This window comes from Marmota marmota, unplaced genomic scaffold (genome assembly GCF_001458135.2).
Source record: "Marmota marmota marmota unplaced genomic scaffold, marMar, whole genome shotgun sequence".
NCBI classification, from domain to species: Eukaryota; Metazoa; Chordata; class Mammalia; order Rodentia; family Sciuridae; genus Marmota; species Marmota marmota.
The window spans coordinates 10559327-10584048 of NW_026000048.1; the positions used below are offsets into that span (position 1 = coordinate 10559327).

At 39.0% G+C, this 24722-nt stretch overlaps 1 protein-coding gene across 20 annotated transcripts in view; it reads left to right on the forward strand.

Moving 5' to 3' along the window:
• Positions 1–24722, forward strand: part of Celf2 (CUGBP Elav-like family member 2) — a 788139-nt gene that overhangs the window by 553349 nt on the left and 210068 nt on the right. Inside the window, exon 1 of one of the 20 annotated variants that reach the window (XM_048812771.1) lies at positions 22297–23234. The exons of the other annotated variants lie outside the window; for them this stretch is intronic. The gene's annotated coding sequence lies outside the window, so the exon portion shown is untranslated. Of the gene's footprint in view, positions 1–22296; positions 23235–24722 lie in introns of those variants that run through there. 20 annotated transcript variants of the gene reach the window in all.

A 24722-nucleotide genomic window follows, 5' to 3' on the forward strand; every position in this document is an offset into this window, starting at 1 on the left:
TTATATAAGTATATATATTTTAATATCTTTATTTTTATGTGGTGCTGAGGATCGAACCCAGGCAGGACCTCACATGTGCAAGGCAAGCACTCTGCACTGAGCCCTAGCCCTAGCCCCAGCCTCAGCCCAGGGTGGGGATTATTTCTAAGGCCATTTCTGAAAAATATAGCCTGCCCAAAGTGGAGATTGGCAGCTGCCAGGATGTCTCAGTTTTGCACTTTCCACATTTGAGGTGCCCATAGGACTTTGGGAATGAAAAGAGTATAGTAATCTAAAATACAAGAATTGCACTCCAGTCTAGAGATGGTGAATATTTTTAAGACTTAAAGTCTGTCCAGCCAAGGCAGGGCAGCCAAGGATGAGCACAGTCCTTCAGGTACATCTGCACAGTTAAGAACAAGAGGAAGAACCCAAGAAATGGAGCTGTGGACTCGGGAGAAGATAAGTCATGGCAGCTGGGTGAAGGAAGCATTTATGGAAATGAGTGGTACCTTTGATGTTTTAAAAGAGAGGGTCAGTGACTGGTGGAGGCAGAAGCCAAATGGCAGATGCTTAAGGAGTAAATAGAAGGTAGAAGCAATTAGAAGGTGGCCTTGACTTGGTAAAGTTGGGAAAAATAAAGGAAATGAAGATTTGGCAAGTTAAAAAGAGAAGATGCTTACGTATATATACACATTTAAAAGAATGTATATGTACATTTATTTATAGAATTTATTTATAGCATTTTCTACCAGATCGAGAGGCTTATCTTAGTCTTTGAAGAATACAGAGAAAATCATGCCTAGATTTGGTTATGCTTCTTTCATAATATTTTTGGGTTATATCATTCACATTTTAATGGTTGTACCAAGAGAATACTGAATGATTTCACCTGGATGGTGGGTTCTGAAATTATAGCCATTTGTGCTCACATGCAGGATATCAACATTCAGGTCAGTGATGGACCATGTATTTGGTGAGTCCATTCTTTTGCAGGGGTTGATTTCAAGGAAGAAGACACAAAGCCAAAAGACATAAAAGCTTATGGTATGGAAGTTCCATTCTGCTTTTATGTTTAGCTGTCTTCCTTAAACAGCATTCCTCTAGGACACCACTGACTTGTCCCCACCCAAATTCAGGTTTCATTTTAACAAGCAGCTGTAGACTTAGCTCACTTGAAGACATAAGTGAAATTACCAGTCTCAGGACATGGAGGTGGGACTGTGCTCCCTGGGGGACTGTTGAGCAGAAGAATGGAGAGTTCTGCAGGAAACATGGCTTCTTTTATAGAAGTTAATCAGCCTCTGTTGGCTTGAGAAAGGGCTGACCCACATGGCCAGGACCTAAAAGAATTGAGGCCATGGGCACATGACACAGCCCCTTAGAATTACTGCACTCCACCTTTTTGATCAGTGTCTTTTTCTCGCTGTTGTACAACTGAGTAAACTGTGCTTGTGGGGAGCTGAGAACACAGCCTTCCTGGGTCAAGTGAGCTTGTTCTCGCTGATGGGGAGCAGGTCAGGGATGGAGGGAATCCCAGATTCCCCCCAGCAGCCTCATTTCATAAAGAATAACCTATAGACAAATTTAACATAAAGAAAAATGGAGCAAAGCAAGAAATAGAATTCTACCAAATGACTAAAAATGAGCTTACCACTATCAAAACTTTGGAAGTTAAAAATATTACTCTTAATCACATATAGAATGAACAATTGTCAAAGATTGATTTAACTCATTAATGAGGAAACCAGGAAGATGGTAACATTAATTTAAAGAGCATTTGAAGAATTGGGTATTTATAGGCATCTAGAAAGGAATCGTAGAATACAAATTTCTTGATTATATATAAAACTGATTGGTGTTTTAGAGAATAATAAATCCACAACCTTTGAGGGTAATTGTTTCCAATCATTCATAAATGTAGAAATTAACCTGTGACTTCTTATCACAGACTAAATAACAAAATCAGACATGGGTTCATCCTCCTAGTGAATAAAATCATCCTTGGGCAGGCCTGTTACCCCCACGCCATATGACAATGGAGGGCCAAGCTGTACTATTGTGCATCTTATTTGTACATTTTAGATAATTATTCTTAACCTCACACAATTTTCATCTCCCTCCCCCTCACCACTGAAAACAGCTTAAATTTTTTTAGTACAATTTCAGCGCCCTTCATTAGAATGTAATGGTGTTCAAAACCCAGGATATTGCTAGAGGTCGTTTGTAGATACCACTTTATCTTTTATTTCAGGCTGTCATAGGGGAGCAGGGATTTCTCACCCATCACGAGGTCCATGGCTGATGTCCCTATAACAAAAGATGGATTAACAGGAGAAAAGCATATGCATTTATTTAATATAAATTTTACATAACATGGGAGTCTTCGTGAGGAATTAAGATCCAAATAAACAGAAAACTGCATGTTTTTGTTGTCATGCATAACTATGATTGGGACACAGGAAGGAGTATGATCTAATTAGTAATAAACTAGGGACCTGTGGGTCTGTTTGTTCAGATTCTTCTGTGACCCGGTGTGTTCAGAGATAAAGACATTCCTTTCCTTGGGATATAGAGGGCGCACCTCTCACATAAGGGTCTTATGAAGACCAGAGAGTTCTGTCTAGGTTTTGTGACCAGCTTTAGGAGTAGAGCAAAGAGGAAGGTGAGCATGACCTTCCAGCACCTGCTGTTTGCTGAAATGCCAAGGTGCCATATTTTGGAGTAGTAGAATTGCTTGAGCCCTATCAGCATCTTGGACTAATTAATGAACCCTCAGCCACGAAGCCGAATGAACATCCACCTACCCACATGTGGGACCCAGATGTCTTGTTTTATAGCCATTTCTGATTTTGCCACTTGACTTTCCCTTGCACGCCTGTATTTTTGGATGCCACCCATTAGGACTCCTTGATTCCTTTCATTTCCAGTGTAACAGGAGGCTGTGCCTCAGAGTGGCATCAGTCTTAATTTCCTAGTCTGTCATGGAATTAGCATGCCAATAGATACAAAGTGATGCGGTCACTTGTGATTGTCTCCTCTGGCTTTTTTTTTTTTTTTTTTTTTGGCATAGGTTGGTATGTTGATTTCCTTAACAGAAGAAAGAGTTCATACTGCTGTCAATCATTTTGGTGCTTATCATATGGCAACAGTTTGGTCTTTGTGAAGTCTTTAATGTGCAGATTCCATCTGACTGTTCTTAGGGTGGGGACTCAATCATGCAAGTCCTGACACTCAACATCATTTTAGCTATACCTCAGTGTACCTCTGTCTTCAAAAAGGGCATTGTGAAATTCAAAAATTTTGCTTCACCATTGAATGTAAATATGTGCCCTATTAACTAGAAATGTGGAGGATGAGGGGGAAAGAAGAGGAAGGAGGAGGAAGAAAAAGGTTACCAGATCAGACCAATGCAGGTAGCAAGTCACTGCCTTAAAGCCATGAAGTTGGGCATCACAGTGAAACTCGTCCTATAGGTCAAGAACACTTATTTTTTGTTTCTTGATGCTGGGAATTGGGAATTGAACCCAGGGCTTTGCTGGTACGAAACACATGTCCTTCTAGTGAAGGACACTCCCTGCTTCACACCAAACAAACTTGAGATTAATAATAATCATATTCATATACAAAACCATTAGCAAGTTTGAATTTTCCAGGGGAGAACTTTTTTTACTTGTGTCCTCCAGGCCCTTTTTTCTGTCATTTTGGCCAGCCAGTTCAGTTACCGTATCCCACAATGTCCATGCGATCTCAGCTTACCACTCTCTCCTTGATGTCGGTTATCAGCTAGAAGCCCAGAGTGGCCAGCTAATAAAGTCAAACCTGTGATAGAATTATGATAACCTCAGATTGTATCTCTGCCAGACTAAATTAACTCTTCTAAGGTTGAGTCAGTATTTTCCATCATTGTCATGGGCAATTAGTAGCCACTTACAATTGGTTACAGTTCATTTCGGCTAATGGTATTACAGATGAGATTGGATCAACCCCATGACAGTCCACATGAGTTCTCAGAGACTGGATGTCCAAATGGTATTGGAAGCTCTTCCATTTTTCAGGCCAGTTTGGAAAAATTGCTTTTTGTGGATTGCAATGTTGTATTTGTACTGATTTTTATGAAACATGTCTTCATGGCAAATTAACTTGCTGGAGACTTCACTTCGTTCCCTGACTGAATGGAATCACACAGCATTAACTTTCCCTCAGTACATAACAATGACGAGGACTGAATGTTATTTTAGAAATATGAGAATCTGTGTTATTTTTCTGAAATGCCATCATCTGTAAGAGTAGCTTCGGAAGAAAAGTTTGTCAGAATTAGGCATGCTCAGAAATTCTGGTTACTAAGATGTGGGGTCCATTTATAGGCAACGAGCTGCGTTGTTTTATTTGAAATTACCTTGTCAGTCTCTTCTTCCTCGTACTTATTATAATGAACTTGAGAATGTTCCGTGAATCAGGTGACTTGAAATGGTTGAATGTTTTCCAACCGTCTGCTGAAGTGGTCCAAAATAAAGCTTCCATAGCAACTAGCTTTTCCCTAAAAACATTCTCTTTGGAAGGGAGAAAAAAAGCAAAAGTAAAGCAGGAGCTAGGTCTATATGTTAAATGCATCTGATGATTTATTTTTAAAGTTAAAACAGGGAGAGTTGCAAGCACGGTGGGAAAAGGCTGCCCCCAACATGCCCGTGCCAGTGTCATTTGGTTTCTAAATCTTCACAGGGAGGAATTCGTCCCCAGCAAATGAATCTTAGCCATCAGTATACAGATGAATCTTCTAGTGGAAGCTAGGGTAGGGGACCTTGGTGAGAATTCTGATGCAAAACCTTGAAGGATACACTGCACTTGTTTTAATTGAATATCATTCTGTACATTAATTATTGTGTCCGTTTTAATTTCCGAAAATGGCAAATAATGATGTGTGAAAACAGTATAATTACATTTTGGTATTTTGGGTAGAGTCATAACTGGATTCGATTTGCGTTTGATCTTGGAAGTTATTTATTACCCTTATCAATCATTCATCCTTTTAAATTATATTTATGTCCATTTTCTGTTTTTATTTTTAATTAGGCACCAACATCAGCACTGGCCCAGCTACATGTCCCTCTGATATCTTGAGCAGGAGATTTACAAAATGAAGTTTCTCCCTGTGCTTGATAGCAAAATGACTTTTTGAGATTCTCTTTCACAAGAGAAGCACGACTGACAAAAGTGTGCGCCCGCCCCATACACAGACTCACTACCCAGAGTCTGTGACTTTTCAAAATGAACATCCTTGCTTTTGTGTGGAGGCAGCCTGTGGTATGCTGTGTAATTCCAGGTCATGTCATCTGGATTGAAATCGCCACGCAGGGCTACAGAGCCCCGGTCTGACTGCTTGTTATCTGTGTTGCAGCCCCCTGGTGTTAGGCTTGAACCAAGATGCAGCCAGGGGATGTTTTAATCCACAACCTGCAGAGGGTGGGGCAGCCGAGGTTTCAGGGAGGCATGTAAGCTTTCCTGTCTTTTGCTCCCGTTTTAACTGTGACAAGGAGTTGTACTTGGGAACAGCCTCTCCGCTTGGGAAAAGGCCTGATTGCCTTTCAGCTTGATAAAGGTTGTGGTAGAATTTTTGTTTGGAGACCTGAGAAAGAGAGTGACAGAAGCAGGCATGCGATACTCCCTAGCAGAAGAAGCAGGGCGTTAGCATTCATCATAATGACAGGAGACACTTTGAAATGAAATTCTTACAAAATATGAGGCCAACACTTAGCATCAGGAAGAAAGTGATGAGACCACTTTTGCAATCCCCTTGTGAAAGAGGAGGCATTTATTTTAGCTGACTTTTAGAAGGAACCTATTTAAAAAAAAAGGCATTTCCTAAGCATTTTACGGTTTGTTTTAACATTTTGCCCTATTTACCATATTCTACATTATCATGAACCTGTGTTTGGACATCTACTGCATATCCTTAGGGATTAATCTCTCTTTTTACCTCCTCCTGCCTCTGAAGCGGTATCAGATCTGATTTTGCAAAGAAGTAGCCTCATATTGACCTACATTTATTTGCAAGGCATTATGCCCCAAATGCAGAGGAGGTGTGTTGCCTTCTCAGGCTAAACAACTAAAGCTTAAATAATGCATTTCAGCAAGGTAATCTATGAGAACAGCTCTCTTGAGAAGTGTGATGTTATGAATGGATTCTGCATGTAAAATATCCATTTTGTTGCCTCCCTCCTATAATTACTTCTTCCTTTGTCTCACCTTTCATTCACATTAGTTGAGCAGAGGAGAGGGAATCCAATGGGTTGTTTTCCGCTTGCCAAATCCTTATACTTGGTGGCAACTGTAGTGTTGACTCAAGCTCATTTCTGTGGAAGGAAAACTGCATTGCCAAGGAAAAGATAGTGGCTTAATCGCTCTATCTAATTACAAAGACGAGTAGATCACTAAAAACAAATTAAGTATCTTAAATAAAATAGAAAATAAAAGCAGTTAACAATCAAAGAAGGAAAATGCTACTGTCTCTAGAGTCTGTTTCAGTGAGCTGATTGAACGCAGCCCATGTTCAAACTTGAATTTTATAGTTGACCTTAATCTGGCCAAACTGAGGGTTGGCAAAGCTCTTCTCCATGGAACCCCTTTTCACAGTTTGACCAAAATGACAAAAACCAAACCAAAGCTTAGATCCTCAGCAATTCTAAGTTATCTTTTGGTTGAAAGTTAGGAAGCAACAGGTTACCTCCCTTTGTGTGGCTCTGTGAATCTGCTCACTTCTCTGTACCTTTTTTTAAAAAATTTTTTTTTTAGTTGTTGATAGACCTTTATTTCATTTATTTATTTATATGTGGTGCCCGAGTACCAAACCCCGTGCCTCACACATGCCAGGAAAGTGCTTTACCACTGATCTACAACCCTAGCCCACTTTTCTGTTCCTTCTTTTGTTTGCTAATTTTAATTAGGTATATAAGGCAGCGTAATGCATTTTGATTTATTGTACACAATTGGAGCACGACTTTTTATTTCTCTGTATAAGATGTAGTGGCACACCATATATGCAGTCACACATGTACCTAGGGTAATGATGTCCATCTCATTCCACCATCTTTCCTGCCCCCAGATCCCCTTCCCTCCCCTCCCTCCCCTTTGCCCAATCAAAGTTCTTCCATTTTTCTCATGTGCCCTCCCCACCCCCATTATGGATCAGCATCCACTTATCAGAGAGAACATTCGCCCTTCGGTTTTTTGGGATTGGCTTACTTTTCTTAGTATGATACTCTCCAACTCCATCTATTTACCTGCAAGTGCCATAATTGTGTTCTCTCTTAATGCTGAGTAATATTCCATTGTGTATATATACCACAGTTTCTTTATCCATTCATCTTTTGAAGGGCATCTAGGTTGGTTTCACAGTTTAGCTATTATGAATTGAGCTACTATAAACATTGATGTGGCTGTGTTAGTATAGTATGCTGATTTTAAGTCCTTTGGTATAAGCTGAGGAGTGGGTTTTCTGTTCCTTCTTAACCCAGGATGATTGTGGTGACTTTCAAATCACTGTAGCCCTAATTTAAATAAACTGAAAATTAATGAGAATTTTATACTTGACCTTAATCTGAAGAGGTCTAATATAATCTTATTACTAACCAAATCCTCCTTCTCCTCCTACCATTTCTTTAGTGTTAGTTCCTTATGTCTTCAAGTGCATGCCAGCCTAACATGTTAAAACCAACTTAGGAAAAACGAATAAAAAATCAACTTAGGGAGAAAAAAATACACACATACACACATCACTGAGCTATTTCCCCAGCCCCAGAAATTAATATTTTTAATCACTGTTCAAAAAATATGGTCTAAAGGTCTGTTGTTTGCTCTGGATCATGTTTTCACTTGACAATTTCCATATTTTTAATATTGGTACATTATAATATACATAATAACCTCATTATGCCACATTCATGCATACCCATAATTTGATCAATCTTATCTTGTGAATTGAGTGGTTTATAATATTTCCCAACAAAAGTAGAGCTGTCCTTTCCACTCATTTTTGCATTATGTCTGTAGTAAACATTAAGAAAGTAAAGGATGAGAGTTATTTTGCTGAGCAGATGATTAAGAAACTTGCCTTTGAAAATGTTTGTGTGTCTTCCCTTTGAGGAGATGTCCAGAAAGAAGTTCCATTTGCATTTCATAGGCATCGTTCCATGCTGATAATATTTGAAGAAAGGTCAAAAGGCAAACTATGCTATGTGAATTATGAATATATCACCAATTATGAATATATCACCAAGAATTCCACTTTCATGTAGGACTGTAATGCACTAATTAAAAAATTAATTAATAGAAGGAAGACCAGTAGAAGAGGAGGGGATGAGGAGGGAAGAGAGAGGGAGAGGGTAACACTGGGGAATGAAATGGAACAAATTACATTATGTGCATTTATGAATATGTCAAAATGAACCCCCACAATTATGTGTAACTATACTGCACTAATAAAAAAAAATTAAGTAGATTTCTGAGCCTGGAGTATCTAGAGGAAGAGATAGGGATGGGAGATAGAAATGTGGTTTGGAAAAATTAAATAATAGCCTTTACCGGCTATCACTTGATTCTCATTATAGCAGGGTTCTACTATAACCCGAACTCGGGGACCAGGAGATTTGAAGGAGCCCAGTGTTTCAGTTCAGTAGATATCAGGTCACCTTTACTGCACAAATATATTATTGGCCCTTGTACTTCAGTTCTGAAAACCAACTCTTTGTTCTTTGCTACCAAATGCCCATATGTAGCATATCCTGTTCTTCCATTCCTGGTTTTAGGATCCTGCTGGGTATCTGAATTTCTGTAGATTTTTCCAATACTCTGCTCAGCCTGCTAGGGAGACCTCAAAATGATGGGTGTCACTGTCATTACCCCTAATTAGGGACTTTTTGGATATTCTATGGTTGGTTTCTCCAGGCCCTGGCTTCTGGGGTATAATGCACCCTGGCACTGACCACATGAATCTAACATACATGAATCACACAATACTGGATGTCACACTTGATTGTCTTGCAGTCATTAAAGTCTGAGACAGCACTCACTGAAGGCCCCTGTGTCATTGAACACTGGTGTCCCCCAGTATAAACCGGAGAAGCAAATTTGGGGAGATTATTTCAAGAGAGGGAATTTGTGGAGGCTTAGCATCTTATAGAACGAAGTATGTTCCGTACGTCTGTGTTTCCATTGAATAGATCTTGTAAAGGATGCTCATGGTGTGGGTGTGAAGAAGCTGAGGAGTAGGTTTCTTGCCATGAACAGAGACAAGCCCTGAGCAGCCGTCATCTTTCCTTTCTGTGAAGGGTGGGGAGCCTGCATTCTTCTCTCTGGTTGAGCTGAGAGCAGTGGACTGTGGTCCGCAAGCCGTGGCGAGTAGGGGAATGTCTCCTCTTCCACCACTGCCTCATTGACCCTTGGAGCAGGGAGAGCTTGACATCAGCTCACATCCCAGTGTCCTGGAGAGGAATAAAGTCTTCTGCCTTGGAAAAGAATCTCAGAGGAAGAGGCACTTAGGAAAGAAGAGGAAAAAGGAATCCATTAGGAAGAGGACAAGAAAAGAGGTGGCAGGCACTGAAATCATCCTTTAGCCCTCCAGAGAGGAGATCATTTCCATGGGTTTTTCCCCCCCTATTTAAGACAAGTAATATGTGAATGTAAAAATCTGTATAATGACCATTCTGTTTCTCTGCAAGACAATGAAGGCCCTACCTAAAATATTAAATCTGTTTTTCTCTTTTCTGAAAATGGGGGCCTTCTTTTTCTTCATGAGGTTGGTTTCTGTGGACTGCCGGACAGATGATTTGACGGAAGCTTGGCTCTGAACAGGGTGATGATACCACCTGGGCTGTGAGCCAGGGGGGAGAACAGACAGCTTCCCCCACACCTCTGTTGTCCCCTCAATTTGGGCACGATCCAAGAGAATGTTGCAAACGGTTTGGTTTAACATGCAGATAACAGACAGCAATGCAAACAGGATTGTACTATAATAGACAGAGATGACTTCAGATGAAAGTTTGGCCAGAAAATTAGGACTGTTCTCCCGGGGCATGAGACGATCCTTTTCCCCGCAAGCCCTCCCATCTTTCAGAATCTGCAAAATAGGAGAGTCAGTTGGCAGGAACTATTTGACAAACCAAGGGACACATGAAATGGGACTTGATGAGGAAGTGAATGTACTCTTAGAATACCTTTACCTTTTTAATGCCGCATGTTGCATAGCTGTTCTGCTCTTCAGTAAAAATGATTAATAGCCCCATCCATCACATTGTACAGTATGGTACATCTGAGGAGCAGAGAGCTTATAAAATATACTTGGCAATAAGTCACAAAAACATTCGTATTTTTTAATAACATTTTTGAAGGAGAAAAATCTGTTTTTCAATAAATTCTGGCATGGCTTCCCTCCAGATTTTATTTCTCATTTAAAATTATCTTGGGGTTGATTTTTTTTTTTTTCTGTTCATTGGCTCTTTACTAGATTTCTGCCTAAGACAAATATGTTTCAGAGTCGGAGTAAAAAGAGAATCAGTGCATGAAAATAGAATTCTAGATAGCCTTCTGTTTTTGATGTTGTTAGTTGTGATAAAATTAACACCAATGAAATTAGTTTTACTGAAATTTTATAATCATTGTTACTCATGATTAGATAAAATTATTTCTCGGCCTAATACATTTCTGTTATTATCCTTATATGTTTTCCTCTTCTTGAGGGATATCTTATTTTGACTCGGTGCTATACAAGTTGTAGAATCTCAGAGACATCAACTGCTACCTTCTTAATGGTAGAATTCTGATTTTATGTAACCATGTTAAATAGTTATCTCTGTTATCAGACAGTCAGCACTTTTTAAAAAACACAACTTATATTTAGAATGTATATTATCACCCAGGGTCAGTAAGTTGATACTGTGGAATAGGTACTGATTGATACTAATTATAGAAAATGCTCTCTCCCCTTTCCATTCCTAGGTAGTGAGCACATGTCATTCCCCAGCAACATGGGCCAGGAGTGAGTTCCTAATATAAAGTGGATAATGTTCTCTAAGAAATAAAAAAAGGAATTTTTGCATGTCTCAAATTCAGTCTTATACTTGAATGATGACACTCCCATCCCTTCTCAGTTTTCACCCTCTATCACCATTAGTTAAAGTTCATGAATGTCATAATGGGTAGTTTTTCCTGTCCAGCAAGAGTTCCCATAGCATTTTATAATATGAATCTTTTTTGTTGATTTTTGCACTGGAGACTGAGCTCAGGGGCACCACTGTGCTACATACTTAGTCCTTCTCCTTTTGAGACAGGATCTCAATAAGTTGCCCAGGCTAGCCTCTAACTTGCAATCCCCCTACCTCAACTTCCCAAGTTGCTGGGATTACAGGTGTGTGCTACCACACCTTTCCCTAATGTGAGATAATATTATAGCAGAGAAAAATATTTTACATTCGGACTCAACGAATAAACCTTGGGAGGTAGGAAAAGCAAACTATCTCTTCTGTGCCATTACAGTAGGAAGTCCCATATGCCACCTGTCTAGTTTTCTTCTATGAATTGGAAGCTTTCAATCAATGAAATAGAATCCACATTAGGATGCAGATGGCTAAATGTTGAAACACCAGGCAAAGAGGCACTGATATCTTTGGGGCATTCTAGTTATATTTTTAAGCTTGATTATTTCTAAAACATTTTGTTTCTGAATCTTACATCTTTTAATTAGGCATTCAAGAGTGATTTAGAAGGGAAAATTGATCAGACACTGTGGATTAGGTGTGGAAGTTGAGAGACATGGAAGGTATTAATGACAGCTCCAGAGTTTCTTTCTTGTGTGCTTGAATGAATGGTTGTCTCAGCAGTTACTGGAAGGGAATTGAGTCAAGAGTGTTGGTATTGGATACATAGGGTGAGCTGCCATACTTCAGATACATTCAAGTGGTAATGTCAGCAATTAGACTGGACACCATGGGAAAGATCTGAGTTGAAGACCTGAGTTGATTGTATATATGTAGGAATATTTACCATTGTGGGAGTGAATGAGATTGCTTCATGATTCATCAGCTGGGAAGAGTAAGATGGGCCAATACAGTAGACAGGAATAGCCCAAGAAGTAGGAGCATGCCCGGACAGGGTTCAGGCATAGGAATCAAGACAGGAGAGCATTTGAAGATCAGAGCACAGATAACCTGAGTAGAGAGTTGCAGGACCTCCTCCATTAATTCAGGCTTAGTCATGTGTTGGTAGCGTCATAGCCTAAAATTTGGTTGTAGACAATTAGCTATGTTTTCTACCCAGCCAGGATTCACCCTTCCCAACTGGCTGACTAGTATATTTTTACCACTATGACACAACAGAAAAACTTCCAGCTTCTATATTCTGAGCATCATTTCTCCCTTGCCTGGAATAATTTTCCTTTAATATCATCCTATGGGAAATGTGTCTAGTTTACTGCTTCATTTTTTTTCTATCTTATATGGGATTATAATGATCTTCACTTTTGTTGACAATTTGGATAATGACAGGAAAATGTCATTATTGCTGAGGTATCCTGGTTAAAGCAGTTTCCTAGGGAAAAGCATAAAATTTCCATAATAAAGTCATTGTCCAAATTTTAAAAATGTATTTTTAAAAGTGTTTTTTCTTCCATATAGAAGCATCAGGGCCCTTTATTGAATTAATTATAATGGTAGAGCCCTTGATAGAGCTCCTGTGGTTGACTAGATCATAGAGGGTTCTCTCTAAATTTTACTTACAGCCTCCAATTTTCAGAGTTTGAATTTAGTATTTATTGTTAGACCAGACTCTCATCCAGTGACTTCATTCCATCAACAAAAATAAAATTCATAAAAATTGCAATAGCTTTTCATCTACCTTCCAGTCCATAACAAAAATAGGATTTTAGTAGGTTTCAAGATAGTTTCCCCAAAATGCTAGTTTTAAAATAATCAATTAAAAGAAAAAGGCATTGCCCATTCTTTGTATGCAGTAAGCAATGTTTGATTTATAATTTAAATATCTCAGCAATTCTTGGTTTATAATGTGACTTCATTGTCCCAATGAAAATAATGTCTGCCATAGTTACAGATATAACAAAGGCATATGCTATTGATTCTTTTAGCAAGTTACTCTTTCTTAACCATCTGAGTCTTGATTTATACTAAAGGGTCTTCGTATATAAAATGACATGCTCCTAAAAGTGGACTTCTCTTCTGTCTTCAGAAGCAGAACCACGTCTCTATAGATTTTGTGGGAATGTATGTTGTTTGTTCCTGAACCTCTGGACCCTGTTCTCCCAGTTCCAGGTCCAACCACCCTTCTGACTCTTTTAGATATTGTTATTCATATGACACTGACTTCCCAATCTTTATCTCAACTCCACTTTTCTTGAATTGCAGTTATTTTTTTTTATAAATGGAAATCCCTGCCTAAGCAATCAAGTTCAAGGTAAAATGAAACTCATAATCCACCCCCCTCAATGTATTTCTCTGTAGAAGACTTATAAGAACTCACATAGCCATCAGAATCTTCCTTAATTCCTTTCTTCCCTTCTCTCGCCATAGCTAATAAAAAAAAAAAAAATTCGGTGTCCTTCTCTCGGTCATGTGTGGACAGGCCATCTCTTCATTGTGCAGTTGTAGTAACTTCTTCACTCATTCCCTGCCTCTGTGCTAATATCACTGATTTTTCTCAAACCCAGCTCTCCTCCTATGGTGGCTTTGAATTCTCTAGTGCCTTCCCTTTGCCTGATGGGTGAAATTTCAACTTCTCAGCCTGTCCTATGGGCACCTTGCAGTGTGGCTCCAACCTGCCTTTTTCCAGCCCCTTGCTTAGTAACTTCTATTCCCTCTTCACCCCAACTTCCAAAACCACATCAGTATTTAAAAGAAATCCACACATTGTCACAGCCGATCCCATTCCATGCTCCCATCTTTGAGCATCTCTTCACCATTCAGGGGTCAGCTTTAGATGTAATTTTTGCCCTGATGCCTTCCTGTAATCCATGGTGATTTTTTTTATATTCCTATGACATGGCATAAACTTAAATATATTTCCTTTTACATTTTTATTAACATTTTACAGGAAGCTTTAGAGCCTATTGCTTTTCAAAAAGCATAAGCTTTTGAGTCAGATAAACCCTGGGCTCAAAGCCTGATTTTGCCATGAACTAACTATGAAACCAAGTTATTTGACTTCTCTGAATCTAATTTTCCTCATCCAGAAAGTGGGGCTTCTAATAGTATCTTTCTTCAAGGGTTGTCATAGTTACTGGAGATAAACTAAATAAAGCACTTGGCACATTGAATTAAGCACTTTGCCCAGCACGTTTGTCGTGATGTGGTCATTTTTGTCTTTCTTTCAACATCAAGAGTTCCAATAACTGGTCCTCAATAGAAGCCCAAGATATGCTCAGAAAAGAGATAGCAAGTTGGTGAACCCCCATGTGAATGCTGGGTAGTCCCAAAGATTAAAGTAAAAACTTTCCTGAGACATGATGCTGTTTGGGGTATTAGAATACTGAAAGGACAGGATATTTTAAAATTGGTTAAGAGTGGAATTTAATAATCCCTAAATATATCCTCTCCTGAAATATGGGAAATTCAGGTTGTATTATTTATGGTCAATCATTCTCTTTTTTATTCAGCAGAGCATGAGAAATATTTGGTCAGAGAGATGGGGCCAATGCCATCCTTTCGCTGTGAGCATTGCTCTTCAGCATTAATTTGATTATCACTGATATTAACTGCTGTTCACATTGCCATGTTTAGCATGCCATAAATTGTCAAATTGTACAACTCCATACATTTGGGGGAAGGTAATTATTAAAGGATGTCATTCTGTTATTTCCAACTCATTTGCTTGATTTTGCCATATGCCACAAACTATTTTATAACCCTCTGTCAGTAAAAACTCTGTAACCTTCAGATTATAAATCAGATTATCAACATAAAAAACATTCTGATGAGATTTGCTTAATGCATTTATAGATCTTGCCAAGAATCCTGGGTGATAAGAAAGACTCAGAGCTGGGTGTGGTGGTACACACCTGTAAGCCCAACTACCTGAGAGGCTGAGGCAGGAAGATTGTAATTTCAAGGCTAGCCTCAGCAACTTAGTAAAACCCTATCTCAAATAAATTTTTTTTTAAAAAGAAGAAGAATGAAAAAAAAAAAGTCTCAAGATGTAGCTCAGTGAGAGTGCTTGTTTAACATGTACAAGGCCATAGATTCAATCCCTAGTACTGGGCGGGGGGGGTACCCTTTTGAACTAAGAAAAAAATCCACCAAATATACCAAGAAAATTATTGAAAACAAGATACAGTTCATTTCCTTATATGCTCTTTAGGTTGATAAGTGTGGTAATTTTCTGGGAGACATTGGAATGTTCATTGCATTAGCATAACATACAGTTTGGGTGTTCTACTTGGGCACCGGTGACTTGGTAAGGTATGTGGAAAGTGACATCCTAAAGCAGCTGCCAGTTCCAGTTCTGTAGTCCCCCTCTGAAGATGAACCTCCTGGTTTGGCAGTGCCGTTGTTAGGCCAAGCATGTTTGTCCCAACCCTCTGAATTCATGATGAACAGAATTGAAACACTGATCCAGATACGTATTTGGTTGGAATACGTGATGGGAGATAAGTCCAGATTAATCGAGACCGCTCCTACTTTTCTTTGTGTGAAAGGTAAAGGTCATTTTCCAGTCAATATTGGTGTCCAAGACATGGATTCTGGAGCCAGCCTATGTGAGTTTAAATCTGACCTTATCACTTTCTAGTTGCATGAATGCAACTTCATTTGTTTGTTGGGGCTCAGTTTCCTCATCAGTAGAATGGAATAATTAAGTACCTACCACAAAATGATGTAGTGAAGATTGTGATTGTGTGTTTGTGAAACTACACAGCAGGTCCTGGAGCAGAGTGAGAAAGGTGAGTTTCCATGCCCTTTCAGGATGAGTCAGCCACAGCTTCACTTAACCCCAGAACAACAGGAGACTGTCCTCAGCCCTTGCCTTTAGTGATTGCCAGTTGTGTTTTTCAGTTACCCACCAAAGATCACCACCTGGTTTTCTTTTTCTATAACATGTCTGTAACAGTTCATTCTTCCATTGCCCCCAACCTGCTCTAAAGGTTCTCCCTTCCCATATAATCATTCTTAAAGTCTTCCTGCTTTAGCATCCTGGCCTGCCTGCTATTCTTCAGACGCCTGAAGCGCATCTCTGCAGGGTCCTTGCATTTGATCTTGACTTTGCATAGCCACACGTAGCTTGGAGGCTCCCCCATTTGGATTTCTACTCCAGTATTCTCTCTTCAGAGGCCTTTCCTGACTTACTTCTCTATTATACCGCAGTTACACTCCACCGCCTACACTTTTGAAAATTTCTTTATAGCATTTATCATTATCTGACAGCATATAGTATGTTGTTCACTTACAGACTATTTTTAGCAGAAAATAAGCAGAACAACACTAGTATTTCCTTAGCTATTTTAATTAGTCATTGTTACTGGGAAAAACTGGTGTGTGGGTCCAGTTGTTTTTTTTTTCCTGTTTTCCAAGATAGCCAAAAATCCAGATTTAATATGAAACCTAAATATTGGCAACTAGTTCACTTTTTAATGAACATTGTCTAAGCTGGATTTGACCCACAGGCCACCAGCTGTTATCTTTTCTTCTTGAAAGCAGACTTTTTCACTTTTCTCTGTTTAACGAAAATAGAAAGTATTCTATAGACTAAGGAAAGTTGATTAGGGCTAAGTGTGTGTGTGTGTGTGTGTGTGCACGTGCGCGCTAAAATATATATGTGAATATATGCACACACTTCTGAGCTAAGAATCTTAGCCTTTTGGGATAGTGTTGGTGGTTGTTGTTGATCTCTTGTATAGTCTGGATTTTAATCCTTTGTTAATTTTTATATGTAATAAATACGACCTATCAATTTTGTCTACTGTACCCTTGGTTGTAGACACATCTGACAGTACATTCCTTTGACTTAAAAAAAAAAAAATGTTTAAGAAATCTTCCTCCTCCCAAGCTATTGAGGATATTTCTACCAGTTATTTCTGTTATCTCCAGTTATCATAGGTTGAGCATCCCTAATACAAAAATTCAAATACTGAACTTCCTGAACATTGGTGTTCAAAAATTTTTAAGTTTCAGAGCATTTCAGATTTCGACATTTCAGAGTGTAGATGCTCAACTGGTAAAGTCTATGTAAATATTACAAAATCTGAAAAAATAAAAATGAAAATACTTCTGGTCCCAAGCATTTCAATAAAGGGGTACTCAGCCTGTACTTCTAATCTAACAGCTGTGGCATTTAGGGGTTGACCTTTATATGGTAGTGAGATATGGATCCGACATTGTCTCCCTGTGATGAACTGGGTTTTACAGTACCATCTCCTTAATAAACCATCTAATTTCACACTAATTTGTGTTGTTAACCTCTCTTATGTCACAATTTGCCACATATGTAAGGATCTGCTTTGGGACCTTGGTTTCATTTCTAAAACAGCAGATAGACTTGGGCATCCTAGGTAGAAGTCTCCAGAAAGCACAGATACCAGAAATCCTTAGACACCTGCTTGAAAGCGGAAAGGACCTTTAAATACAGTCTTCTTCGTGTTCTCATCTTCACATGAAGAATCTGAATTAATTACCCCAGGCTGCCTTTCCTTGCCAGGGTTAGAGCAGGTAGGTTTTCAACCTCACATTCTATTCCTACCTGTCATGGTGGGTGGGTTTCTAGTTAACTTTTTTTCTTTTTTTGAACCTTGTTTATGAGTAACTCTTCTGTTATTCAGGCTATTTGTTTGTTTGTGGTTTTTTTTTTTAACTATTGGCTGTGGATGTTTTATATTTTTCTCTCCTTCCTTCCAATAAGTAAGGTGGTTTTCTAGGAAACTGGAAATGAAGTCAGGCGAGAGAGAAACGGTGACGAGAGTATCCTCTTGATGCTCCATATTTTAATGTGTCCCCTCAAATCAGTCTTTCCTATATGCAGTGCCAGGGTGTTTTCTCTGTGAGAACTTCACACTTGGACCATCTGTCTCTCCCCTGCCTCATTTCTGTTTGAGTGGACAGAAAAAAAAAATTATGTGAAACAGAAAGAATGACTTTTGGGGTGTTTTGTGAAACAATTCAACACTTGGTACTTCTTTCTGCATTTTCTTCCTAAGTGGGGACCAAGCCTTACTTACTCTAATACATATTATCTTGTTTGGCTTAGATGCCATTTAGGTTTATAAATGTGTTGATTCATGAAGAACTTTAATGAAAACAGCATCCTGAAGCTGAAAGTCAGAGATGAGAAGGAAGGGGCCTTGGTGGTGTTCCATTGCTATTTGGGTGAGGAGAGAAGGCAGTCAGCCAGCCAGTCTGGTCTGGATGGTGTGTTCTGAGGTCACCGGCCTCTCAGCAGTGCACGACAAAGGATGCTTTCTTCCACAATTCCAGAGTAAAGTGTGACCAAAGCAACCTCACCCAGGGCAGTCTCTGCTTGTGTCTAGGAACCCTGAGCTGAGCTGACCTTATCCTCCACCTCATTCCTGCCTGAGAGCTTGGAGGTCCTGACCACCATCAACAAGGAGTGAGGCCCTTGGAAATGTAGCACAAGGATGCAGTTTTCCAGATCCTTATCTTCAAAACAGTGCAACTGTGTGAATGTGTAGCCAGGCCTTTGGGGAGAGCGACTGTGAGATGGGAAGATAATCTGCTTAGCCTTTCCCCAGGCTGAGGAACTTTGACTGAGGACACGCTCTTTAGTCTCCTCCGTGCTGGGACCTGCTTCTGAAATGGTAGCTGTCATTTAGAAGCAATTTGAAATCCTTCGATGAAATAATAATGCATGGCATTTATGAGTAGAATTTTTTTTTTTTAACTAAGAGGTTCTGAGACCATCTGGGCCTTGTAATGTGTTAATCTTCATCTTCTCACTCAGTCTCCTACCTCTTTTTAAAATTTCCACGGTAAAAATCGGCAAATTGACTCAACACAGCTATCAAACAACCTTCCTGTTTAGTCCGTGGGTTGGCTAAGTATATCTAAGAGTCAAGTAGCTTCTAGAGTTGATGCGGGGTTTTCATGCTTCTGTAATGAGGAACATACATCAAATGTTGTTTAAAAAATGATTAATAAGAATAAGCTGTTTTTCTTTTGTCCACATTTCATAAAATCTGTCTCAAAACTGATAACAAAATTTTCCTCCCCACTAAAGCCTCACAGGATTCTAGAGGACGGCTATTTTCATTTGTAAAGAGTATTTCTTTGTCCTTTTGTAAACTGGGAAACTGTTCCTGGTTATGGATTGAAGAGGGTTTCAAACACTCGTCCGTCTGATGTGAAGGCACGTTCTCTTTCACTAAGCAATGTGCCCTTCTGTCACAGAGGTTAGAGATGAGAAATTATTGAAATCACATGAATTGGCCTTCCTGTGCTGTGTCGATGGCACAGGCTGAGTGTCTCGGGCTTCTGTTGGACACATTGACACTCAGTGTGTTTCCACAAGCACTTTGAGAACAAATCAATACCTTAGACAGTAATACATTTTAGAAAGAGACTTCTCACATAAAGCAATGCAAGTTACATCTTAAGAATTTGATTGGCTTAAAATAATCAAATAATTTGTGCCAGGGCACCCTGCTCTCTGACAAGAGACAAGTCATTGCCACCTGAGTGCTAAGCTTGGCTCTTGTAAGGAGAAAACACTGTGTTTGAGGATACACGCCCCTGCCCCAGTACTTTTTAAATCTAATTACCTGCCTTTTTCCATTTTTGGCTCTTGAGAGGACCACTTCCATAATTACACCTTTAAGTGTACATAGAACACAAAAAGCAGAATTCTATAAAGGTCCTGTATCAGGTAGACTGAGCTGATACAGTTCTACTCGTATTTTTATTGGATGCAAATGTCTTTTCAAGAAAATCTTCCTATTTGTGGGCTTTTCCATATTACACTTCATCCTAACAATGAAGACAATAAGTTTTTTATTTTCTTTAAGATGCATCTCAGGATGTAAGAAGTGTCATCAACAGATCATTAACGATAGACACCTAAAGAATTTGAGATTGTGGGTTATTTGATGTGGGAAAAGAAATGAGAAATTAGAGAAGTTAAAGACATTGCCAAATTGATATTCTTAGTGAAGTGTGTGTGTGTGTGTGTGTGTATGTGTGTATAGTTATGTAGAACACATATTTGTGTCCTTAACTCTAATAATATATATGTACTCTCTCTCACACACACAAGCATTTAAATTACAGGGATTAGAGCTATCAGTTGAGCTACTACTGATTTAACTTTCCAACTGGTAATGCAAGTGAAGAATTCAAAGTGGGAGTTTTTGTTATATTTTTAATGGCAAAGGAAGAATCAAAGGAAGAATTAGATATGCTAATTAGCCAGAGAGTGGCCTTTACGTTTGTTTAAGGAAAAGGAATTAATGTGCCAATAAATAGTGGACAGCAATGTATATTTGGAGGAAAAGCACGGTAATCATTTATAATGCAAGCATCTATGTTGGCCTGGGAAGTTTGGAGAGCAATAAATGATTGAAAGACAAAGCTATAGCAAGTATAAATAAGTCATGATGGGAGAAAGAGTTTGGAAACTGAATCATCATAAGGAAACACATTGCCTGTCCACACGTGTCTCATATCCAAAGCTCGTGTTCAAACTTTATTGTCCTACAATCAGTATTTGGAAAGCCATTGAACCAGGGGAAAGTAACTTTTAATTCCTCAGAAAAATCAGCATTTTCTTTTTTTAAAATATAGATGACTTCAGCGTTCCTTCTATCCTAGAGGCCATGGTGATTCTTGCCAAGGTAATAAAGCACTTGCTTTATGATTCTTTGGAAGTGTTTCTGAAAGGAAAATCAAGATTGTTTTATTCACTGTTAAAATGGCCTTTCTAGGTGTTTTAAATTCATCGAGGATACCATCAGCAGCATCATTGTTACTATTAACATAATTATCATCACCACTAGATGGTGCATGGGGAATTGGGGGCCCTGAATGTTATAGAATTCATTCTCCTGTCTGCTATCACTAATTGGCTGTTAGGGGAATTTAGAAATATATCAGAGGGTGGAGGAAGGGGGATGGTAACATTTGGTGGACTCTTCTTGATTAAAATTATCCTGGAGAGAGGGTAGTGGAGATAGGCATGGCATAAGAGGAGGTCTTCCACATTCACATCTTTAAATATGCATGGAATGTTAAAGTCGATTTTATAAATATCCACTTTTGGAAGCAAATATTCCTTAAATCAGAATCTGAAAAGGCCTCTGGTGTTCTGGTGGAGCTGGGTTCTTCAAAATCCCTTATTAAACATGACAATCTGCCTTAACCTGGGTCTCCAGCAGGTCTGCATGTGCAAAGTTGCCTGAATTGAAGCCCTGGCTAGAGTCCTGGCCTGTCCCCGCGGTGCAGCTGGCCCAGAAACATCAGAAACAAAATCAAGCTTCTTGATTTGACAGGTGTCATCTTCCAGGACCATCACTTCCTGATTTCTTCTTTCTTCCAGTGATTTTGATAGACTTCAGGAAGTCTCTGCTGTCAGAAAATGTGCTGGCTTTTAGCCTCATGTATGATATCTCGTGTCTGACTTCCTCTAGGTTGAACACCTAAGTGAAAGGAATTATGACTGGTTGTATTAAAGTAGTAATTGGGCAAAAACAGCTCATACATCTATTTCTGAGAAATTCACTTTGATTATTATGTCCCTCCCTATTTCTCCTTCTGCTTTATGTTTTTTAAAATGTGCTATAATAGTTCATGTAAGGATTCCCCATTTCTCCTTTGTCTTTCTAATCCTAATGCCTAACAAAGGGCCTGGTACACAGAACATATTGAAAGTGAAACAGTCAAGGAAATGAAAGCAAGAGTGAACATGATCTTTTGAACATGATCTTTTACAAGACCTTTTACAAGAATAATTTGAAGACTGAAATAATTGATTGATATCCATATACATAATAGGTAATAGTGTTGATGTAAAAATATCAGGATAGAGCAAAGGCACAGAGTGTTAATGAGTGAAACTGATAGTATCAGGAAATATCTAGCATGGTGAAGAGAACTTGGTGCCTTGGGATGCTGTGTCAGTCTTCTGATTAGACAAAATTGGGATATGAACTGCTTTTTCTGTGAGGTTGAGTGAGTAGAAGAACAGTGGTGAATTTTTGAGAAGACAAAGTTCTTTTTAAGTATCTAATTGCAATGGGCTAGCAAAGGCCTATTCTCTCTTTTTAAAGTATTTTTTTATTGTAGTTGGACACAATACCTTTATTTTATTTATTTTTACATGGTGCTGAGGATTGAACCCAGGGCTTTGCATGTGCTAGGCGAGCACTCTACCACTGTGCCACAACCCCAGCCCCAAAGGGGCCTGTTCTTTTGACTTGAGAATATTAGGTGTATCCTAAGGTCTTTAACCTCACAAAGACGTTTCTATTTTGAAAAGACTGAGACTTATCTAAACACCCACAGCAAAAAATGCATTTACTTTTGGGCTCTTATTAGCCAAAACATGTAACAAACACATCGAATCCAAATGACACACCTAGAGAATAAAATGGGCCCCATGAAAACATGTTGAGATATAATTGTGGCAAAATGTGTAATATATGGTTTAATCAGGTGACTACCTGGGGGTCAGTGAAGTGGAACAATGTGGTGGACACATATAACTCAGAAATGTCCAGCTTCATTTTAATTAGTAACATTAATTCAGACATGGAAGTCTCATATCTGTGGCTTTCTAATGGATTAAAAGTGGGTATATGCTCTTCAGGTTTTAACATCCAGCCCAACAACTGCATAGACTCCAAAGCTATATACACTTGATAAATTTGTGTTGGTTTGTTGAAAAGGGGACAGGGAAGGACATATGGGTTATAAAGAAGCCTTGCTCCCTCTTATGTGGAAAAGAGAGGGCTTGCTTGTAGGGGAGCTGCATGTGTGAGTCATGGGGATCCATTATCCATATCTGCTGAAGGGCTGTCAGATATGGAGTAAATTTAGAGACCTACTTGTCCCTTTAACTATTCATCACTGTTGATTGGCTCCGGTGGCAGGCAGCAGTATTTTTAGAGAAGCGAATGATATGGAATTTCTTCATGTACAGAACATTAGCTGATCCCATTACTCAAAGCTACTCAAAAAGTCATAGCTGACACTTGACAGAGCTGCAGAGGAAAAACAATAGACCGAAGAAACAAAATACTGAAATATGTGATGGAAATACAGGTAGATTCAACTTACTCATCACCACTATTAATCCAGTTTGATACTGTTCCGGTTTGCCCGTGGTAATAAAAATATAATTTTCATAGGAATCGATTTCATGCATGTCTCTTTGCCCTATCGTAGAGTGAAAAATTGGCTGATTTTTCACATCTTGTACCACCTTCCTTTGAAATATATCTGACATTTGTGCTTTGACAATTGGTATATGAAGACGAAGCATGAAGTACTTTTTTTCTCTGTAGCAGCCAACAAGGTCCTATCTCAGTTTTCAAATGATAAATGCAGGAAAACAGCAAATAATTTTTAAATGGCCATAATCCTGTTGAGTGGTATTAGTAATTTCTATGACCAAATCCTTCTTACTTAATGCTATAAATGAATGTATTTGAATTGCTATTTTATTTTTAGTGGTAGATGGACACAATACCTTTGTATTTATTTTTATGCAGTGCTGAGGATCGAACCCAGAGCCTCACCCATGTGAGGCAAGCGCTGTACCACTGAACTACAACCCCAGCCCTTGAATTGCTTTTTTATAGGAATTTTAGACTACAGAAATGAACAGAGCATCCTTTAGAAGATCAAAAGATCACTTTTGGTAAATGGCGAGGTCTTATTTCAAGTAGATCCTCTCTAGCACTCTTGGCTTTGACTTTGTGTTTGAAATCTAGTGATCATTCAGATATGGGGAGTGTGAGACTAACCAAAAACTCACAGAAATCCAGAGTCCTAGCTCTGTGGCTGGGTAAGATGACCACTTTGGCTGAATAAATGTCTTTTCTTGGCCAATACATGTGATTGCTTGCTATAACCCACAGTTGTTTTCCAGGCTGTGGAGCAAGAGTGATTGGTGAGTCTGGGGCAGTAGGTTGGATGTCCAGTGTGGTCCCTTTGCTTTTTAAAATCAGTGAGGGAAGAGATCCTGTGCTCCTCCGGACCATCAGGATCAGTCCAAAGAACCTTTTAAGAAAACATCAGTGAGGGGACGTGTATCTTTGAAAAATTCTTCAGTTAGTTGTTTCTCAGTGGGAGAAGTACAGTCAGCATCATAACAGAATAAGTTATTCACGTAACCAACACACTTACAGCACTTACTGTATGGGAGATGTTACTCTGAATTCTTTACAGATATTAACTCCTTATATCTACGTGGTAGTCATGCAGTGTAAATTCTGTCATTTTAAAGATAAAAACACATAGTTGAATCACTTGCCCAGGTTCACACAGCTACTAATGCCCATACTGGATTTGGAGGCATCTGGCTTTAGCACGCATGCTCAAGCCACCACTCAAGCCACCATGCTGCTTCTGAGTGACACAAAGCAACAATTTGTAAATCACACTGACAAGCAGTGGTAAAATGTCCCTCTCACCTAAAATTTTCAGCCCTCTCCATTGTATCTCTCTAGTCCCATAATCTTTAATTGAGGTCTTTGAGAGGTTTTGTTGAATACCAAGTGCGTTGGACTTTAGAAGAACTGGCTTTGA